The sequence below is a fragment of the Mustela erminea genome, chromosome 16 (genome assembly GCF_009829155.1).
Source record: "Mustela erminea isolate mMusErm1 chromosome 16, mMusErm1.Pri, whole genome shotgun sequence".
Lineage (NCBI taxonomy): Eukaryota > Metazoa > Chordata > Mammalia > Carnivora > Mustelidae > Mustela > Mustela erminea.
The window spans coordinates 61582370-61603386 of record NC_045629.1 but is presented as its reverse complement, the minus strand read 5'-3'; the positions used below and the strand labels follow the sequence as shown (position 1 = coordinate 61603386).

Below are 21017 nucleotides of genomic sequence, written 5' to 3'. Positions count from 1 at the left end.
TGATTTTATTCTATGCATTTGCTACAGATAAAATATTTTCTCTCATCTTCTGGGAGACTTTGTCTCCCAGGGAATATTTTCCCATTCCTTCCCTCAGAGAAGTGAAAGTAATTTTTCCAAGGGCCAGATGCCAAAACAAAAAGATTATTAGGGCCTACTGAGACATAAGCAGAGGGTTTAGGGGTTAGGAGTATAACATTTAATAAAAATGCTGAACTGGTCACTACCTATCTAGCCTACAACAATAGGGAGGAAAAAAGGATCCCAGATCCATAACTCAGAACTACCGGGTCAGCATTTGCTGTTTAACAAGATTCCTGGTAATTCATATCACATTAAATTTTGGGAGTCACTAGTCAAAAGAAGTAGTGATTCTCAACCTTGAATGTGCAATGCCATCACTGGGGGAGTTTAAAAAATGAAATGCTTTGGTCTTCTCCAAAGGTTCTAATTCAGTTGGCCCTGGGGAAGAATTGGTTCCAGTTGATGCAGAGGAAAGTGGAAGTTAGGGCATCCCTACTGATCCTTAGTGGAGTGGAAATATTCAAGAAGTTAGTGGAGAAATTGAAGAGAACTCCAGGGATTTTAAAGAAATTGGAAAACTGTTGATAGTCCTTCCTGCTGTGTCATTCCTGAGATTCCTGCAGGAAAGGTACCTCTTGTTGTGCAAGACATACGTATTTAGAATAAACAAAAGGAAGTAGTCGCGAAAAAGGAAACTTTTCTCTAAGAGATAACTCAGACTGAGAATATAAGTATAGTATTTAGAAAATATGAAGTCATGAATAACATATAGTGTCACTATTAGGCTTACTTTTTTAGATTGAAGGAGACCTGGGTAAGAATTATTTTCTGTTTCCATACATTATGTATTTAAATATTTACTGAGTACCAACTGTATGCCAGTCATTCTTCCATGTACTATGCAGTTAACAAAAGGTCACAAATTCTTGTCTCTTAAGAGCTCTTTTTTGGGGGTGCCTGGGTGGCACAGTCATTAAGTGTCTGCCTTCAGCCCAGGTCATGATCCCAGGATCCTGGGATCCAGCCCTATGTCTGCTTGCTGAGAAGCCTGCTTCTCCCTCTCCCCCTATCCCTGCTTGTGTTCCCTCTCTCGCTGTGTCTCTATCATAAGTAAAATCTTAAAAAAAAAAAAAAAAAAGAAAAGGAAAAAAAAAGAAAAAAGCTCTTTTTTAAAGTAGAGCTTGTATTCAGTTGCTGAAGTTGCTTCTTCTTAAATGTATACCAACAACAGCACACTAGTGAGGAGAATTTTAACTGAGGTTTTAGTGATATAGATGAAGCAATATCTCTACACATAGATACTTGTTCTAGATCATCAAACTGAGGCTCTAGTCAAAGCCACAAAGAAGTTATCAGATGGTTCTCATATCTTATGCGGATAGTACTTCTATGCTATGTTCTATATAAACTGTCCTCCTAAGTGTGTTTTGAATTCATTTAATTGTGGCATTCTTATTATTTCTTTATGCTTTAAATGATCCTAGAACATTTAAGAAAAAGTGTTCTCAGAAAATTTATTTTATGTCCCAAGGCTGAGGTTTAGTGAGTTATACTCACTGTATTTTGTTAATTTATGTATTTTCATTAGCTGCTGAGCCAAAAATTTCTACTTCATAAGTATTTTAAAACATTAATCAATTGTATATGAAAAATGTTAGTATCTGTAAGTCTGTGAAAGAAAGAAAAAATCTAGACCTGTAATTCCAAATTAGAACTAAGTACTTTCAGATGTGCTATGTAGACTTATATCATCTTCTAGACCTTAATCTTTTAGAACTGCCATTTAATTCTTTTCAAATTTAGTCTTTTTTAAGAAGTTGAATTCTTAGGTTTTTAGTTATTTACTTTTCACTCAGATGTTTCATAATATCAGAATTTATTATATTTATCTCCTGGCTCATTTGGTCATTACAATGCACATCTTTGCTACTGTTGTCTCTTTTGTTTCTTTGAAGCCCAACATGCATTTAAAATGTGTTGTCTTATCCATTCGTCCGTTGAAGGGTATCTTGGTTCTTTCCATAGTTTGGCAACCATGGCCATTGCTGCTATAAACATTGGGGTACAGATGGCCCTTCTTTTCACGACATCTGTATCTTTGGGGTAAATACCCAGGAGTGCAATTGCAGGGTCATAGGGAAGTTCTATTTTTAATTTCTTGAGGAATCTCCACACTGTTCTCCAAAGAGGCTGCACCAACTTGCATTCCCACCAACAGTGGAAGAGGTTTCCCCTTTCTCCACATCCTCTCCAACACATGTTGCTTCCTGTTTTGTTAATTTTGGCCATTCTAACTGGTGTAAGGTGATATCTCAATGTGGTTTTAATTTGAATATCCCTGAGGGCTAGTGATGATGAACATTTTTTCATGTGTCTGATAGCCATTTGTATGTCTTCATTGGAGAAGTGTCTGTTCATATCTTTTGCCCATTTTTTGATATGTTTGCCTGTTTCGTGTGTGTTGAGTTTGAGGAGTTCATTATAGATCCTGGTAATCAACCTTTTGTCTATACTGTCATTTGCAAATATCTTCTTCCATTCTGTGGGTTACCTCTTTGTTTTTTTGACTGTTTCCTTTGCTGTGCAGAAGCTTTTGATCTTGATGAAGTCCCAAAAGTTTATTTTCGCTTTTGTTTCCTTTGCCTTTGGAGACATATCTTGAAAGAATTTGCTGTGGCTGATATCGAAGAGATTACTGCCTATGTTCATAATACACTATGGAGTATTATGCCTCCATCAGAAAGGATGAATACCCAACTTTTGTAGTAACATGGACTGGACTGGAAGAGATTATGCTGAGTGAAATAAGTCAAGCAGAGAGAGTCAACTATCATATGGTTTCACTTATTTGTGGAGCATAACAAATATCATGGAGGACAAGTGGTGTTAGAGAGGAGAAGGGAGTTGGGGTAAATTGGAAGGGGAGGTGAATCATGAGAGACTATGGACTCTGAAAAACAACTGAGGGGTTTGAAGTGGCGGGGGGGTGGGAGGTTGGGGTACCAGGTGGTGGGTATTATAGAGGGCATGGATTGCATGGAGCACTGGGTGTGGTGCAAAAATAATGAATACTGTTTTTCTGAAAATAAATAAATTAATTTAATTAAAAAAATGTGTTGTCTTTAAACTTTATTAAATAATTTCAGTTCTTCTATAGTTCTTTTCAAGTTGACAAATAGAATTTCTTTTTTTAGAGATTTGTTTATTTATTAGCGAGAGAGTGCGCACAAAGAGGAGCAAAGGGAGAGAGAGAAAATTCTTAAGCAGACTCCCTGCTGAGCGTGGAGCTCAGCACAGGGCTCAGTCTCACCACCCTGAGATCATGACCCGAGCCAAATCAAGAGTTCAGACACTTAACTGACTGACCGGCCCAGGCACCCATAGAATTATTTTTTGTTTAGTAGAGTATCATGATATAATTTTATTTGTATATCAGTTCAAGAGGAATAATGATTCTCAATCACTTTTTGAATTATTTTGTAAACCTCTTCACAATCAACTATAAGATTAGTACCCATTTATACTCTCTGCAGACTTAAATCCTCTCATTTTTCTGTTGTATTTCATTTTAAATAGGGCTCGAGCCAGGCACCCAGAATTTTCGTTTTTTTTTTTTCTTTTTTACACATTTCATAATAATGCTGTGTTTCTTCTTTTGCAGACATTCTTTGCATTTAGAATGACATTCTTAACCTCTTGATCCTGCTTCATAATTGTTTAAAACATTACCGAACTCTTTCTTCTTTCATCTTCCCTCTTGGTCGTTTCTGACAAATGCCATCGACCTCTATAGCCTCACTTACCATCCATCCTAACTCACTGGTACTGACATTATAGTACCAAGGAAATACAATTAAATTATCATGTCATTTTGCTTCTGTTATTTACTCTCCACATAGATGAATTCACACTCTTCTCTTTCATGAAATGTCTAGCTTTGGGACCAGGGCCTGTGACTCATATAGTTTTCCTATACTCTGATTCTGAGTATATGGCTCTGTTTAAGAATACATTGAATATTTTTATAGGAAGAAATACAACTAAAAGAAAAATATGCACTTTTTATACTAAAAAAAATTGAATAAGCCTTCACTTTTTGAGTATAAAGTAATTTTGGAGAACTTGGGTAGGCATTTTGACAGTTTTCCAAGTAGTTCTAGAATTTTGTATAAATCTGTAAATAGTAACTGCCTACCCTGAAAGAAGTATAGGAAATTCCTAATGTGCCTGTCATGAGTATCTTTTCTAATTAGGCCACAGATAAAAAATCTCACTGATAAATCTTCCATATGTTGTTTCCTCTGCTGTTAACAAGGGAAGGCTAATAGTCTAGGACTAACATGTTTCTGTATAGTCTATAAACTTAATTCCCAGAATTTAGATAGGGTGTTCTTAAAACTCACTCCTACCTTCAAATTACAAGATCCTGACAAAGCCATTTTGAGAGTTCCCTGTAAATCAGGTTCAGCTCATGTTTCTGAGGATATGTTGGGCAAAGAGAATGGCTGACCTGACCATGAATGGTATCTCCTTTCCCCAGCATCATCAGAGGCTGTGCATGAGTTCAGGCATGTGGAGTGGCCACGTTAATAGGAGCAGCATTCTCAGAGGGTTATTGAGGTCGCCATTTTTGTGACTTAGAGGCTTGAGCAGTATCTGTGAGTTGCCAGTTCACTGGCAGGAAGTGATAACCAGATATGCTTGGTAGACACATGAAAGTATCTTGAGGGATTTCCAGAAGTATTTGGGAGGAGCTCCTGAACAAAGGGTGGGCTCCTGCCAATCAAGCTGATGGGTTTCCAGAATGTTGAGATTTATGGAGTAATATTGAAATAAATGTGATCCAGTTTTGGATCAAAACACAAATTGTGTTCAAAATATAAAAAGTTTTGAACTCTGGGACCTACAAGTTGTCTTTATATCCCTCAGATCTGTCCATGCCTGGTGGATCAGAGATGCTATTAAACATTTTTTTGAATAAATTTAAGTAGTTAAATCAGTTTTAATCTTGCACTCCACAGCTTTTCTGGGTCAGCTACCTCTCAAGTTGATTGACAACCAGGAACAATGTCTTTGCTTATTTGTCTATTTATTTATTTATTTTGGGTGCATGTTCTCTACCCTTTGTTTCTTCATATGAAAATACTTAGTGATCTTTATTCAAAATCTAAAAAAAGAAAAGAAAACTGAGAGCTTCATAGAGTGGTTTATATCTATTGTTTTTTGAAACTGTGTTCGGAAAAGCTCTAGAGTTCAGCAAAAATTGTAGGCGACACAGGTGGAACAGGGAGACCAAGGAGGGTAAGCAGAACTCTGAACGCCTATCCCATTTCAATCAGATTAAGTGCACTTTTCCTGTTTTATATATTGGATTTCCAAATAGAATTTCATTTTGAAGGGAGATCTGCTGGAAATTGAAAGATACATAGATAGATGTTGAAATTCAGTGATTGACAGGATTCTGGGGTGTATATTGGTTGTATTAGTTTTCCTGGGGCTGTTCCACAGAGTTTGTTCCCTGCTTTTGTTTGCTACCAGCGTGGCATTACAGGATCTTCCACTGGGCGACTCCCTTGTGTTGACAGAGCCCCAGCAGCTTTCACAGGAAGCTGGCCCTCTGTAAAGTGTGTATGTGAGGAAGCTGTGTGCTCTCAGATCTCAGTGTAGCCACTGAATTAATTTGGTTGCTTCTGAAGGGAGGTGACTCCATGAAATATTAACCAGACCTAGCTTCAGGGATAAAGGCTTAATTCCTGCTGTGTCATCAGCACTTTTGAGCATAAAACTTTTCAAGTGCTGGAAAGTTTCCTTCCTTACTTCAGCTCTGTGTCAGAATTATTCTTCCTGGCTTTTTCTTTAACTTGTCTGAGTGACCTTGCAATAAAAATTACTAAACTATACAGAGGTCAAGTTCATCAGGAGGTGTTTTTTTTGTTTTTTTCTAAAAGACACCATTATTTTTTGTGATGTCAACTTCAGATGATTAGGTAGAAGTTTGTAATTACAACTAATTTCATCTGAGGTTATTTTCTGCTAATTTGTTGAAATAAGTCTTTGACTCATATATGTTTTTCACCTAACCTGCATTTTCAGATAACTACTTCCTACTAATTACAAATTTTATATAGTTTATGGTTTGTCTTAATTTCATTTAATTTTTGGAGAGTCCTCTCTTTTTAGTTCCAAAATGGTAGCTGTGAATCTATATTCATGTCATTAATTCCCATCATGATTTTAAAATCCTTTGTCTTTTTTTTTTATCGTGGTAAGAGGAGATACAACATCTTAATAAATTTTTAAGAGTATATTACAGTATATTATGGTATAATATAGTATAATACTGTAATATATTATAAACTGGAAGCACAATGTTATACAGTGACTCTCTAGAGCTTTTCCATCTTGCATGACTAAAACTTTATATTCTTTAAACAATAACTCTCCAGTTTCCCTTCCTTTCAGCTCCTGGCAACTACCTTTCTGGTTAAATGAGCTCGACTACTTTAAATGCCTCATATGAGTGGGATCATGAAGTATTTGTTCTTCTGTGACTAGTTTATTTTACTTGCCATAATGTCCTCAAGGTTCATCAGTGTTGAACCATATGAGAAGTTTTACTTTTTATATGGCTGATTAACATCCCATTGTATGTATATATACCACATTTTCTTTATCCATTCATCTGTTCATAGACATTTATGGTGCTTTCCACTTCTTGGCTACTGTGAATAATGCTGTAATAAACATGCTAGTGCAAATATATCTTTGAGATTCTGATTTTAAGCCTTTTGGATAAATAGTAGGAAGTGGGATTGCTGAGTCATATAGTAGTCCTATTTGTAATATCTTAAGAACCTCCATATTATTTTTCACAGTGGCCGCACCATTTTAATTTCCATCAACAGTGTAAAGTTTGCAGTTTCTCCACTTCCTCATCAGTAATCCTCACCAACACTTATTTTCTGTTTTTTTTTTTTTAATAGCTCTCCCAGCAGGTGTGATGTAATATCTCATAGTGTTTATGATCATCTGACGGTTAGTGTTGGCCATTTGTATATCTTTTTTGAAGAAATGTCTATTCAAATCCTTTGCCATTTTTAAGTTGGATTTTTTTTTTCTACTGAGTTACAGGAATTTCTTATATATTTTTTAGTATCAGTTCTTTTTTTTTTTTTTTTAAGATTGTATATATTTATCTGACAGAGAGAGATGGTAAGTAGGCTGAGAGGCAGGCGGGGGGGTGGTGGGAAGCAGGCTCCCTGCTGAGCAGAGAGCCCTATGTGGGGCTCGATTCCAGGACCCTGAGATCATGACCTGAGCCAAAGGCAGAGGCTTAACCCACTGAGCCACCCAAGTGCCCCTTTTAGTATCAGTTCTTTATTAGCACTCTCCTATGTCATAGGTTGCCTTTTCACTCTGTTGATTCTTTCTTTTGCTGAAAAGAAGTTGTTTTTTTATGTTGTTGTTTTTTGTTTTGTTTTGTTTTGGCTTAATATAGTCCTGCTTGTCTATTTTTGCTTTTGACACCTGTGCTTTTTGGTGTCATATCCAAGAAATCATTGCCAAAATCATTGTTATAAAGCTCCCTCAGCTCCCATTTTTTCTTCTAAGAATTTGACAGTTTTAGGTCTTGTGTTTAATTGTTTAATTCATTTTCAGTTGATTTTTCTTGAGGGATATAGGGGCCTAATTTCATTGATTTACATGGGAATATCCAGTTTCCCTAACATCATTTGTTGAAAAGATTATCCTTTTTCCATTAGTATTCTTGGTATCCTTGTTGAAGATCAGTTAATGGTATGTGTGGAGTTTTTACTGGGTTCTCTATTCTGTTCTTTTGGTCTGTATGTTCATCTTTATGCCAGTACCATACTATTTTGATTATTATAACTTTATAACATATTTTGAAATCAGGGAGTATGAGGCCTTTAGTTTAGTTCTTCTTTCTCAAGATTGTCTTGGCTAGTTTGTACCTTTTGTCTGGGTCTTTTGTCTTTTGAGTCTTCCATATGAATTTTAGGACTGCTTTCTTTATTTCTATAAAAAAATCATTGAGATTTGATAAGTATTATGTTGTATCTGTGGATTGTTTACTTGTGTAGGCCTTTAAATAATATTAAGTCTTCCAATTAATGAAAAGAGATGTCTTTCTATTATTTGTATTTTAATTTCTTACAGCACGTTTTCTAGTTTTCAATGTACAAGTCTTTTGCCTTCTTCGGTATTTTATTATTTTGATATTATTGTTTTTTTAATTTCCTTTTGGATTGTTGTTAGTGTATGGAAATACAATTCATTTTTGTATGTTGATTTTATATCCTGCAACTTTACTGAATTTATTAATTGATTCTAATAGTTTGTGGAATATTTAGTTTTTTTTTTACATATTTGATCATGTCATCTGTAACAGAGATGACTGTACTTCTTTCTGATTTGGTTGCTTTTTATCTTTTTTTCTTGATTTGTTGCTGTGGTTAGAATTTTCAGTACTATATTGAATAAAAATGGTGGGTGGCATCCTTGTCTTGTTCCTGATTTTAGAGGAATGCTTTCAGTTTTTCAATATTGACTCTAATAGTTATTGTGGGATTTTTGTGTATGTTCGTTGATGAAGTAATTTTCTTTTCTTAGTTTATTATTTTTTATCCTGAATGGGTATTAAATTTTTAAAATTTTAAGATTTTTTATTTTTTTTAGAGGTGGAGGAGGGGCAAGGGAGAGGGAGAGAGAGAGAATCTTAAGCAGGTTCCATGTCCAGCACAGAGCCTGACATAGGGCTTGATCTTACAACCCTGAGATCATGAACTGAGCTAAAATCAAGAGTGGGATGCTTCACTGACTAAGCCATGCAGGTGGCCCTGGGTGTTGACTTTTGTCAAATTATTTTTCTGCATCTATTGAGATGATCATGTGATTTTTATCCTCAGTTCTGTTGATGTGGTTTGCTACATTAATTGATCTTCAGATGCTGCATTATCCTTGCAGCCTAGGGATAAATCCCACCTTGTCACGATATATATTAATGTGTTGTTCAATTTAGTTTGCTAGTATTTTGTTGAGATTTTTGCATCTCTCTTCATCAGGGATATTGGTCTGTAGTTTCTTTTGTTGACATGTCTTTTTATGGCTTTGATACCAGGGTGATGTTGGCCTTGTAAAAGGAGTTTGGAAGCATATCTTCCTCTTCTGTTTTTTGGGAAAAGTTTGAGAAGGATTGGCATTAATTCTTCTTTAAATGTTTGGTAGAATTCATGAGTAAATCCAAGTGGTCCTAGGCTTTTCTTTTTTGGGAGGCTTTTGATTCCTGATTCAATTTCTTTACTAGTTACAGATCTGTTAAGATTTTCTAATTCCACAGGACACAGTCTTGGTAAGTTGTATGTTTTTAGGAATTTATCCCTTCTTTTAGGTTATCCAGTTTATTGGCATAAAGCTGTTTACAGTAATCTCTTATACTACTTTCTATTTCTATAGCATTAGTTATAATGTATCTTCTTCCACTTCTGATTATTTTTTAGTTTTCTCCCTTTTTTTCTTAGTCTAACTAAACTTTGTTAGTTGATCTTAAAAGATCTTAAAAGAAGCAGTTTTTTATTTTTAATTTTTTTCTATTCTCTCTATTATTTACTTCTGCTTTAATTTTTATTGTTTCCTTCTGCTAACTATGAGTTTAGTTTCTTCTTTTTATATTAGTTCTTTGAGGTATAAAATTAGGTTGAATTTTTTTTTTTCTTTGTAGGTTTTATTGCTCTAAACTTCCCTTTTTGTACTTCTTTTACTGAATACCATACATTTTGTTATGCTCTGTTTTTATTTGTCTCAATATATTTTCTAATTTCCCTTTCATTTTTTCATTGACACGTTGGTTGTTCAAGAGTGTGTTCTTTAATTTCCACATCTTTGTGAATTTTCTGGTTTCTCTTCTGTTTTGATTTCTAGTTTTATCCTACTGTAGTGAGAAAAGATACTTGCTAAAAGATACTTGCAGTCTTGCTAAATTTGTTAAGATTTGTTTTATGGCCTAATATATGATCCAACTTGGATAATATTCCATGTGTACTCGAGTAGAATATGTGGATCACCCCATATATGTCTGTTAGGTTCATTTGGCTTATAATGTTGTTAAAATCCTCTGTTTCCTTATTGATTTACTATCTGAATGTTCTATCCATTATTGAAAGTGGAATATTAAAATTTCCTACTATTACTGTATTGCTATTTGTCTCTTTAGTTTGTCAGTGTTTGTATAATTAAGTGCTCTGATGTTGAGTGCATATATACTTACAGTTTTGTTATAGTATCCTGATGAATTGAGTCTTTTATCATTATACACTGTCCTTATCTTTTTATTTTATAGTTTTTGACTTAGAGATTCTATTTTGTCTAAGTATGGTCATCCTTGCTCTCCTTAGGATACTGCTGACATGAAATAATCTTTTTCCATTTCTGTCACTTTTAGCTTATGAGTTTCCTTAGGTCTAAAATGAATGTCTTGTAAACAGCATATAATGAGACCTTATTTATTTTTTATACCTTTAATCACTCTTTTGATGGGGGAGTTTAATTTATTGACATTTAAAGTAATTATTGCTGGGAGAAATGTACTATTGCCATTTGTTCATTGTTTTCTGTCTTGTAACTCTTTTGTTCATCTTTTCTTCTCACGCTGTTTTCTTTTGCATTTTCTTGCTTATTTTAGCGACATTTTTCAATTCCTTTCTCTTTTCCCTTTGATTAGTTTCTGTAGATATTTTCTTTGTGGCTACTATCCAGCTTATAAAAGATACCTTTTAGTTATTATAGTCTGTGCTAACGACTTAACTTCAATGGTATACAAAACCTCTACACTTTTATTTCTCTCCCCCTACTTTGTTATTCATCTCACAAATTATATCTTTTCTATGTTGTACAACCATTAGCATATTTTTATAGTTATAGTTATTTTTATACTTTTAATTTTCCACCAGAACTAAAGGTGATTTACTAACCACCCTATCAGCATTACTGTATCAGTATTTATTTATCTATATATATTTACTTTGAATAGCAAGCATTATACATTTATGATTTTGTGTTGCTGTTTAACATTCTTTCATTTCATTTTGAAGGCCTCTCTTTAGCATTTCCTGTAAACAGGTCTAATGGTGACAAGATCCATCAATTTTTGTTCATTTGGGAAAATCTATCCTTATTTTTGAAAGACATTTATGCTGGATACAGTATTCTTGGTTGGCAGTTTTTTTGTTTTGTTTTTTTTCCAAGCACGTGGAATATATCATCCCATTGAACACGTTTTTCATGTTAATTATTGTATTCTTCAACTCCACAATTTTTTTTGGTTCTTTTTTACATTTTTTGTCTCTTTATTGAAATTTTCATTTTGTTCAGATTATCAGTTTTGTTAGCTTGACCATTTTTATAATAGAAATTATTTGGAGTTTTTATCTGGTAATTCATATAACTTTGTTTCTTTTGTGTCAGTTTATTTTGTTTTTTTTATTGGGCCATTTCTCCCTGTTTTGTCGTGTTCCTTATAATTTTATGTTGGCATGCATGCCTTTGAAAAAGTAGTCCTTTTGTGATCTTAATGGACTGGCTCCATATAGGGAAAGACCTTCATCAGTCAGTCCAGTTTGAGATTCTTGGGGCCTCCCAGACCTTCTCTGTGGATGTGTCTCTAATTATGAATGTACACAAACAAGTCCTTTGTTTAGATTTGTAATTAAAGGGATATGCTGGTTTCTTTTTTCTTCCAGAGTTTGTAATCTCTTGCTCCCTCTGGTGTCTCTCTGCTATACCAAATGTCCTTGAAGCAGCAATGTGACACTGCCTCTTTTTTGTTCTCAAGAGGCTCTAAGATTATGTCAGGTCACATCAGTTCCCCAAATTGGGCTAGAGAGAAACTAGTCCTTCAGACCTGGAACGCTGAACACATGCTCCCCTCATCTTTTTACCCCAAGGAAGAGGCTGCTGAGCTCTATTAACCTTTGTCTGTTCTACCATGGGTCCTCTGGAGCAACAGAATGCCTCCCAGCTTTTTGTGTTATTTTTCTCAGTGACCACCCTCTGGACGTCAAGATTATGCTGGGTCCTGACATCACTTTGGCACAGTGAGACATAAGACAATCCTTTGGGCAGCCCTCCCCAGTCAGAAAGTTGCATGTATATTCCAGTCTTTCCTTTCCCTTGGAGCTTAGAGTTTCTTCCTGATCTCATGCCATTGCATTGGGTAGAGAGACTATGGTGAGAGAGTTCCAGGGGCTCTCAGTTGGTAGAGCATGTGAATCTTGATCTTGGGGTTGCGAGTTCAAGCCCCATGTTGGGTGTGGAGATAACTTAAAAATAAAATCTTAACAAAAAAGAGAGAGTTCCATAAATTGTCCTACCAGCTTCACTGTAGCTGTTGTTATACTCAGCTGTGGTGCAGGGGGCTCTTAACTGATTCTGGGTTTCTCATAGAAAGAACTGGTTCATGTATTGTTGTTAAAATGGTGTTTTTGTGGGAGGAAAGACTGCCTGTCCTACCATCTTGCTGATTTTACTCTTTAATCTTCCTTATTTCATATCTTTAGAGATTTTATGTTTATTGAATGAATCAGAATAGAATTTTTCTACTTTAAATCTAGGGTTAGGTATACACAAGGTGTTATCTACAGAGATTAATTTACAAATGTAAATTTATAAATGTGGAAGCATTACTTTTAGCAGATCAACTAGTTTCCTATCTGGTATTACTTCCCTCAAGATATCCCTCCCTCAGGAGTCATCCTACCAGTTATTCCCTGAAGTTGCTGGTTTTTTTCCCTTCATCAACCCGTGCATTTACCTCTGTTTTCTCCTCTTCTTCTCCCCCCACCCATTTTTTTTTAAAAGAATGTCCTTCTTTCTCTTGACTTGCTAGAAATGTTTCTTATCCTTCAAGGATTAATTCCTATGAAAAATGGACCTCTTTCCCTATTGTTTTTCTTCTTTGTTTCCAAATGGACTTTCTATTGTTTTTCTATTTTTGTTTCCAAAATGGGTTTTCTTGTCCATCTATGGGATAAGGGACAGTGTCAGAACTAATAAATCACTACTACGACTGCCCCTCAGAGGACAATATTCAGTCATCGCTACCTCTAAGCCTGCCTCAAAGTTTCATCCTGACTTATCTCATTATGTTTAGGTCATGATAAAATTTCATCATAGCTTTTGGATTGCCTTTTTGCTTTCTTACAGTTTCACTTAACAGCTCTGAGGTTATCCACATCCACAGTCACCTCAGGGTAGAGACTGCACACTGCCCTGCTTAAAAGCCCCAGCTCTAGAGGTTGTCATTGTGAGTTCAAGTATGAGCTCCTCCATTTATTAACTTTGTAATCTTGGGCAATTTACATAAAATCTCTGAGCCTCTGTAATCTCATCTGTCAATGGGCTCTTTCATGAGATTAAAAGAGAATTTCTTTTGAAAACTACTTGAAACAATACCAGGTATTTACTAAACACTCTATATAAGTTAATTTATACTTAATTATTAAGTCGAGATAAAATAATTAAGTCATACTTGTGCTTTTCTTTGTTTTTTTAAATATGAACTTATTTATCCTAGCTTATAGAAATTTTATTTGCTTATTGTATCATTGATATATGTTGATGTGTCCATGTGCAGTGATGTAGCTCTCTTTTCCAGAGCAAGGAAAGCTCTTAAAGAGATGGTTCTGGTAAGAAATAACCACTAGAAAGAATAGTTTAACTCACCCAAACTCATCTCATACAACTTAATAGAGATTTTCATCTTTTAATCATTTCATAGCTTATAATCTTGACAGCAAAGTAGCTCAAAGAAAGGTTTATTTTGCAAACATTTGAACAGGGGTCACATGCTAGGGTCATTTTTCTTTTCTTTTTTTTAATAATCAATGTTGATACGGTATAATACTTGCTCTAAATTATTTTTATACTAATATCCTCATGTTTTTCCATAATGCAGAATTTTAAGGACTAGAAAATCCATTTGTACTAGAGTAGATTCACAATATCTGTTTGGGGAACTTTGGCCTTACGCATGGATGTTCCCTTAGATCAAATCTGGGCAAAAATGGTTTGGTATCTTATTTATATATTGAACCTTTTATGGTTTCTCAACTTTCACAAGAGGAGAACAAACCTACTTTGTACTTGGCTGATGCATGCAGCAGATTGTTAACCCTCATTTTTCTATCAGAAAAGACTACATCTTCAATCTCACAGCTAATATTTCTCCCAAATTTATTTGGAAGAAAGTATGATCCTGAAGGATTTCTTTTTATTTATTGAGAAACTCAAAGTTAGTCTTTAAGTTAAGCCAGATTAATACCTCATCAAGATAAAAGTTCTTGCACAATAAAGGTTACAGTTAACGAAACAAAAAAGCAACTTACAGAATAGGAGAACGTATGTGCAAATGACACTACAGATAAAGGGCTGGTATCCAAGATCTATAAAGAACTTATCAAATTCAGTACCCCCAAAAACAAATAACCCAGTCAAGAAATGGGCAGAAGACATTAACAAATACTTCTCCAAAGAAAACATACAAATGACCAACAGACACATGAAAAAATGCTCCATGTCATTTGCCGTTAGGGAAGATACAAATCAAAACCACAATGAGAGGGTGCCTGGGTGGCTCAGTGGGTTAAGCCGCTGCCTTCAGCTCAGGTCATGATCTCAGGGTCCTGGGATCGAGTCCCGCATCGGGCTCTCTGCTCAGCAGAGAGCCTGCCTCCCCCTCTCTCTCTCTCTCTGCCTGCCTCTCCATCTACTTGTGATCTCTCTCTGCCAAATAAATAAATAAAAAAAATCTTTAAAAAAAAAAAAAAAAAAAAAAAAACAACACAATGAGATACCATCATACACCAGTATAGAATGGCTGTCATTAAGAAGATAAGGAACAACAAATATTGATGAGGATGTGGAGAAAGGGGAATGCTCTTAAACTATTGGTGGGAAGGCAAGTTAGTACAGCCACTCTGGAATACAGTATGGAGGTTCCTCAAGAAGTTAAAAATAGAGCCACCCTACAACCCAGCAATTTCACTACTGGTTATTTATCCCAAGATAGAGATATAGTGAAAAGAAGGGCCACATGCACCCCAGTGTTCACAGCAGCAATGTCCAGAATAACCAAACTGTGGAAGGAGCTGAGATGTCCTTTAACAGATGGATGGATAAAGAAGATGTTGTTCATATATATAATGGAATATTACTCAGCCATCAGAAAGGATGGATACCTACCAATTACATTGATATGGTTGGAACTGTAGGGTATCATGCTAAATGAGTCAGAGAAAGACAATTGTCATTTGGTTTCACTCATATGTGGAATATAAGGAATAGTGCAGAGTACCACAGGGGAAGGGTGGGAATACTGAATAGGAAAAAATCAGAGAGGGAGAAAATCCATGAGAGACTCTCGACTCTGGGAAACAAATTGAAGGTTGCAGAAGGGACGGGGGTGGGGGATGGGGCGTGTGATCTGATGAGCACTGGTTGTCATATAATATTAATATTTTTACAGAATTATAATGATATATAACACTATATAATATATAATATAATTATATATGCAATTAACATATTAATATTATATAATATTAAATAATAACACTGGGCATTATACACAACTGATGAATCATTGAACACTATATAAAAAAATAATTACGTACTATATGATGGCTAATTTAATTTAAATAAATAAATAATAAATAATATGCAATATAAACATTTATAATTATATATTATGTTTATAAATATAAAATACAAATATTATAAAATAAATAAAAATAACACACAATAAAACTGTCTATATAGCCTACTTTTCATTACTCTGTTGTAAAATAATTTTTACTTAGGCTGTTGTCCATATTGAAAGACTTCAAAAAAAATTGTCTGAGAACTCTCATTGTATTTAATTTAGATAATGTTGCCAAGTCCATAGGCAAAATTTCTTTTCAGATAACCAATAGTTGAATTGAATTGTGCTTCTCTGAATTCATTTATTCACTTAGCATTCAATTCAATAAATATTCATTGCTTAACATGTGAGGTACTATCATAAGTATTAAGGTAGGTAAAGGACAGCCATTACTAAATAAATTACTTGTCTTCCTGAAATATGTATTTGATTTGAAGGAGATAGAAAATTGTCAAATACAAACATATAGTTGTTTCAGATTCTGGTAAGTTCTATGGAGAGAAATAAAGAATAAATGGATCAGGTATGCCTAAAGAAAAGTTTGCTGTTTTAGGTAAAGTGGTCAGGGAAGGTCCTATCTATGGATATTTGAGCAGAAACTATAAGAAAGAAAGTGAGTGAACAGTGTACATATCTGAAGGAAGTACTGTATGGGCAGAAGAAGAGCAAATGTATGTGTGGCATATTCAGAAGTCAGAGACGTCATAGACTGGACAGTGGTTAGACTATAGAGTGGTTATGGAAGGAGACAACATTAATCATGATGGGCCTTGTAGAGCTTCCCAGTTTAACTCCTATTTAAGTGAGAAGCCCTCAAAAGGTTTGGAGCAGAAGAGTTATAATTTAAATTTTCAAAGGTTTTTTTGTTCAACCAGTAGAGAATAAACTGGGTAGCAGAGGAAAAGCAAAGCACACCATAGGAGACTGATCAAATTTCAAATATATTTTGGGGTTTTCACTAACAGAATTTGTAGATAGCTTGGATATCTGTGTGAGAGAATGAGTGAAGATAATATTTTCAATGTTTTCATCTAAAAAGCAGGGTAGATGAAATTGTTATTTATTGTTGTGATGAAGAATTCAAGTAGAATAGTTCTTTTTCAGGAAGTAAGGGTATGATTTGGGGTTTACATGCATGATTTTAGGTTTGAGATGCCAAGTGGGTAACTACAAATATTTTGAGCAAATTAGTGATTGGTTAAGTCCAGATTTAAGGATGTAAGTGAAACTTGGAGATACAGATTTAGGGATCATCAGCATGTGAAGGTATCTATAAAGTCCTGACATTGGATGACATCCCACCTTGGAGAGGAATTGTAGATAGAGAAGAGGTCTCAAGACTAATTCTTGAGAACTCCAATGTATAGAAATTGACAGCAAGAGTAGGGTGTTTGGAGAATAGGGTAGATGGGAACCGCAAAGTGGTCTGAAAAGACAGAAGAAAAATGAAGACAATCTGGAATACCTAAAAACAACAGAAGAAAATATTTCAAGAAGGAGAGTATAAATATTTCAGATAGTTCATGTAAAATAACTGAAAATTCCTGCTGGATTTGTCAATGTGCAGTTCATTGATGACATTCAAATGGAGAACTGGTAGTGGTGTAAGCCTTCCTGTATTAGGTTGAAGAGAAAATAGGAAGAGAAATTGGAGCTAGAGTTGATAAACCATTTTTTTGAAGAGCCTGACAGTATAGAAGAGTAAAGGCATGGGGCAGTAGCAACTTTAAAGTGATGTGTGCCCCAAAGGAGAGAAGCTTTGTAAGATGGGGTGTGTTACAGCATATTTATAATCTGTTGGAATTACCCAATAGAGAAAAAGAAGTTGGCGAGGCAGGAGAGAGGGAGAATATTGATAGAATAATATTGTTGAGTAGAGACGGGAGCTAGGCTCCAGTGCACAAGTGGGGAGATCAACCTTAAGCAGTGCACTGATATTTTATTTTTTCCAGAAGGAGTAAAGACAAGGTATGTGGGTTCATATGTAGGTAGATGCGCAAATGGAGCTTCTTTGCTGATTGTTTCTGTTCTCTCAGTGGAGTGGCAAGCAAAGAGGATGTGCTGAAAGTTTGAGGAAATAGCAGAAAGTATGGAAGTCATCTGAAAGAGTAGGAGAGTGAATCAACTAGGAAAATAAATTTCTATGTAATCTTAAGTTTCCACTTGAGCTTAAAGAACATGTGCTTTTCTCTGACTGCATTCAGCTATTTGGGGAATAGGACAGAATATATAAAGAATTGAATTTCATCAGAGCTTGAGGTCTTTCGAGGTCAGTGAGATGGTAGGAGAGAGAGTCCAAAGAATTTAGGGCATATGCAAGAACGCAGTTCTCATGATATGTAGTATAATATAAATTGAGTGAAGCGAAAATGAGGAGAAGGAGAGGCATGGAATATTATTAGGATCAGTGGAGGGTCCATGTGTTGGTAAAGGATTTTTAGAATTGTACACCAGATGGAGCGAATGGAAAAAGAAGAGATGATGATAAGATAATGGAGTGTTTATAGTTCAGACATTGAAGGATATGCTTTTTTTTTTTTTTTTTTTTTTTTTTTTGGTAATGTAAGGTTGAGATGTGGCTGAGGAAAATATTACGAGAGGAAAGGAAATCAATGCCAGTTGATGTCAGGGTGCTGGGAAGATTTTGAATGTGAATGTTAACATCACCAAGAAAGGCGGCTGCCTTCGGCTCAGGTCATGATCCCAGCGTCCTGGGATCGAGTCCCACATCGGGCTCCTTGCTTGGCAGGGAGTCTGCTTCTCCCTCTGCCTCTGCCTGCCATTCTGTCTGCCTGTGTTCATGCTCTCTCTCTCTCTGACAAATAAATTAAAAAAAAAAAAAAAAGAAATGCGATAGAAGTTGTGTTGAGTGAACAAACAATGACATCACTAATAAATCAAGGTGCAAAGGCTTAGGAGTGAATCAGTAGCAAAAATGAGGATTAATAGCTGAATAGATAATGACATGAGATTTTTCATGGTGGAAACACTGGGTGGTTTTAGAAAGAGGGGAGAAGAAAATGAGGAAGCAGCAATGAGGAGAAAATAGCACTTATGTCACCTCCCATCCTTTCTCCTTAGAAAGGAGAGAAAGTTTCCATGGCTAAGTTTGATTCCTGATCTTATGTAACAAAGAACAGGTAAGTGAGCACATTTACCTCTGCTTTGGCTGCTTCAGAGGAGGGTTGATGAGCTAATGCAGTAATGCTAGAGATGAAGAAGAGGATGCATGTTTGAGAAATGTTAAACAGGTCAATTGTCAGCTCTTGGAAAATAGGTGTATAAGGGCAGGGAGAAAAGAGAAATGAGGATGTAAAAGATGCCAAAGGTGAATTTAAGTTCTAGCTTGAGGAAGATGGTGGTTACTCAAGATAAAAAATACTGGAGCAGGGGCGCCTGAGTGGCTCAGTGGGTTAAAGCCCCTGCCTTCTGCTCAGGTCATGATCCCAGGGTCCTGGTATTCAGCCCGGCATCAGGCTCTCTGCTCGGCAGGGAGCCTGCTTCCCCCTCCACCCTCTCTGCCTGCCTCTCTGCCTACTGTGATCTCTGTCTGTCAAATAAATAAATAAAATCTAAAAAAAAAAAAATACTGGAGCGGAATTAACTAAGGGGAAATGATGGTCTTCAGTTTTATCTTGTTGAATATAAAATGTCATTAGAAATTTAGGTACATAGGTCTGGAGGCAATCTGAATTTCGCAGGGGAGGGATCTGGGTTGAAGATGAGATTTGGAAATCATCTCTCTTTCTAGTAGTTGAATCTGTGATGGTAAATGAGATTGCCATGGAAAAGTTTCTTTAAACAAGAGGAGTAAATTGAGGTTTATCTCATTTTTATTCCTCTCAAGTAGCTCTGCATCTTCATTGATGCTACTTTATTGATATAGTATTCCCATTCACTTCTATATTTAGCCTAAAGGAATGTTATAGCCAACGTTTTTGATGGAACAAGGAACAAAAACCACTCAGAGTTCTTCAGGTTAGAAGGGAGTGGAAGTTAGCATAAGGATCCAGAGGAACAGTACAGTCAAATTTTATGTGAAATGGAACCAGAAATGTTATGGCAAGAATTAAGCCATAATTCTTACTTCTCAGGGGTCTTAAGGACTTTCTCTCTTCTACTCAAGTCTGCTGTATTGTGTTTTCCCTTTATCAGTTTCCTTTCTCTTTCTCATGAGTTTGTGTATGGCCCAGCATGACAATCACAAATACTACATAGCCCCCTTGTTTAAAAATTCAGAACTATAAAATGAGAAAGGATTTGGCCAATCAGTCTTTTCTCCCCTTTATAGGTCTCTCAGGTCAGCTAACAGATGGGACCTATCAGGAAACTTATGGTCTAATCATCAGTGGGTCAAATGGGCAGCTGAAACTCTGGGCCTCATACGGACACTGTAGGCCTTCTACAGAAGCACGGACCAGGTAAGCTCATAATTCAAATGTAAGTAAGATGCCTTATAATCTTGCTTATCCTAGGTATTCAATATTTTTAGTAGTATAAGGTAAAATCAGACCTATCTTTCAGTTTGTTCTTATTAAAAGGACAAATGGCTCTACATTATAGCCATAAACTTTGATTATAATAGTTTAATTTGGTGGAGATGGGCACTGATACTGTAGTATAAAGCCAATGGGCTCTTGACCAAGAGATTTATGGTGCATCATTATACTGGTACATTCCTTATTTGACCAATAGAATAATTTTATCTGTGCTAATTTACTTTATTTGACTATACTAGATATTAGTATAATTTCTTACAAAAGGCTACTGGTCTACTTTTTTTTTCTGTTATCCAGATTTATTGATTAAGTTCTTAGTATATGCAAAACATATTTCTAATCACTCTAAGAAACAACAAAAGAAAAGCAAGACCTATTCTCCTTCAAGAATAATTTAATTTGCTGAAAGAGGATTAAGAAGATACTTGGAAAACTAATTGGGAAATTTTCTTAAATTATATGAGATCAGTAGATATTAAACAGTATATTTAGGTGCTATTGGGAATATAGGATTAATGCATTCATGTACCTGTATACAATATCTTTTCTTCAAAGTTCAAAGAGAAAGTAAAATATGAAAAACTTAACAAGGCATATAGATCTTAGAGAAGAAACAACTAAATTCTGCTATTTTCACTGTTGTATAGAAGGAGACCAGAGTTATGCCTCTATGGTATGTTAGAATTAGGGAAAATTTAATTGGCTAGAATGTTTAGCAACATTTGGAAAAGTGAACAAATATTTCAACTTGATAATTTGGCTTCTGTTCTTCTGAGGTC

At 35.3% G+C, this 21017-nt stretch overlaps 1 long non-coding RNA gene across 1 annotated transcript in view; it reads left to right on the top strand.

Annotated features, from left to right (window-relative positions):
• Positions 1–543: 543 nt before the first annotated feature.
• The window catches only part of LOC116575153, a 221973-nt gene continuing 201499 nt past the window's right edge, over positions 544–21017 (top strand). Inside the window, exons 1-2 of the long non-coding RNA XR_004279626.1 lie at positions 544–652; positions 20031–20160. This is a non-coding gene — a long non-coding RNA (uncharacterized LOC116575153). The remainder of the gene's footprint in view (positions 653–20030; positions 20161–21017) is intronic.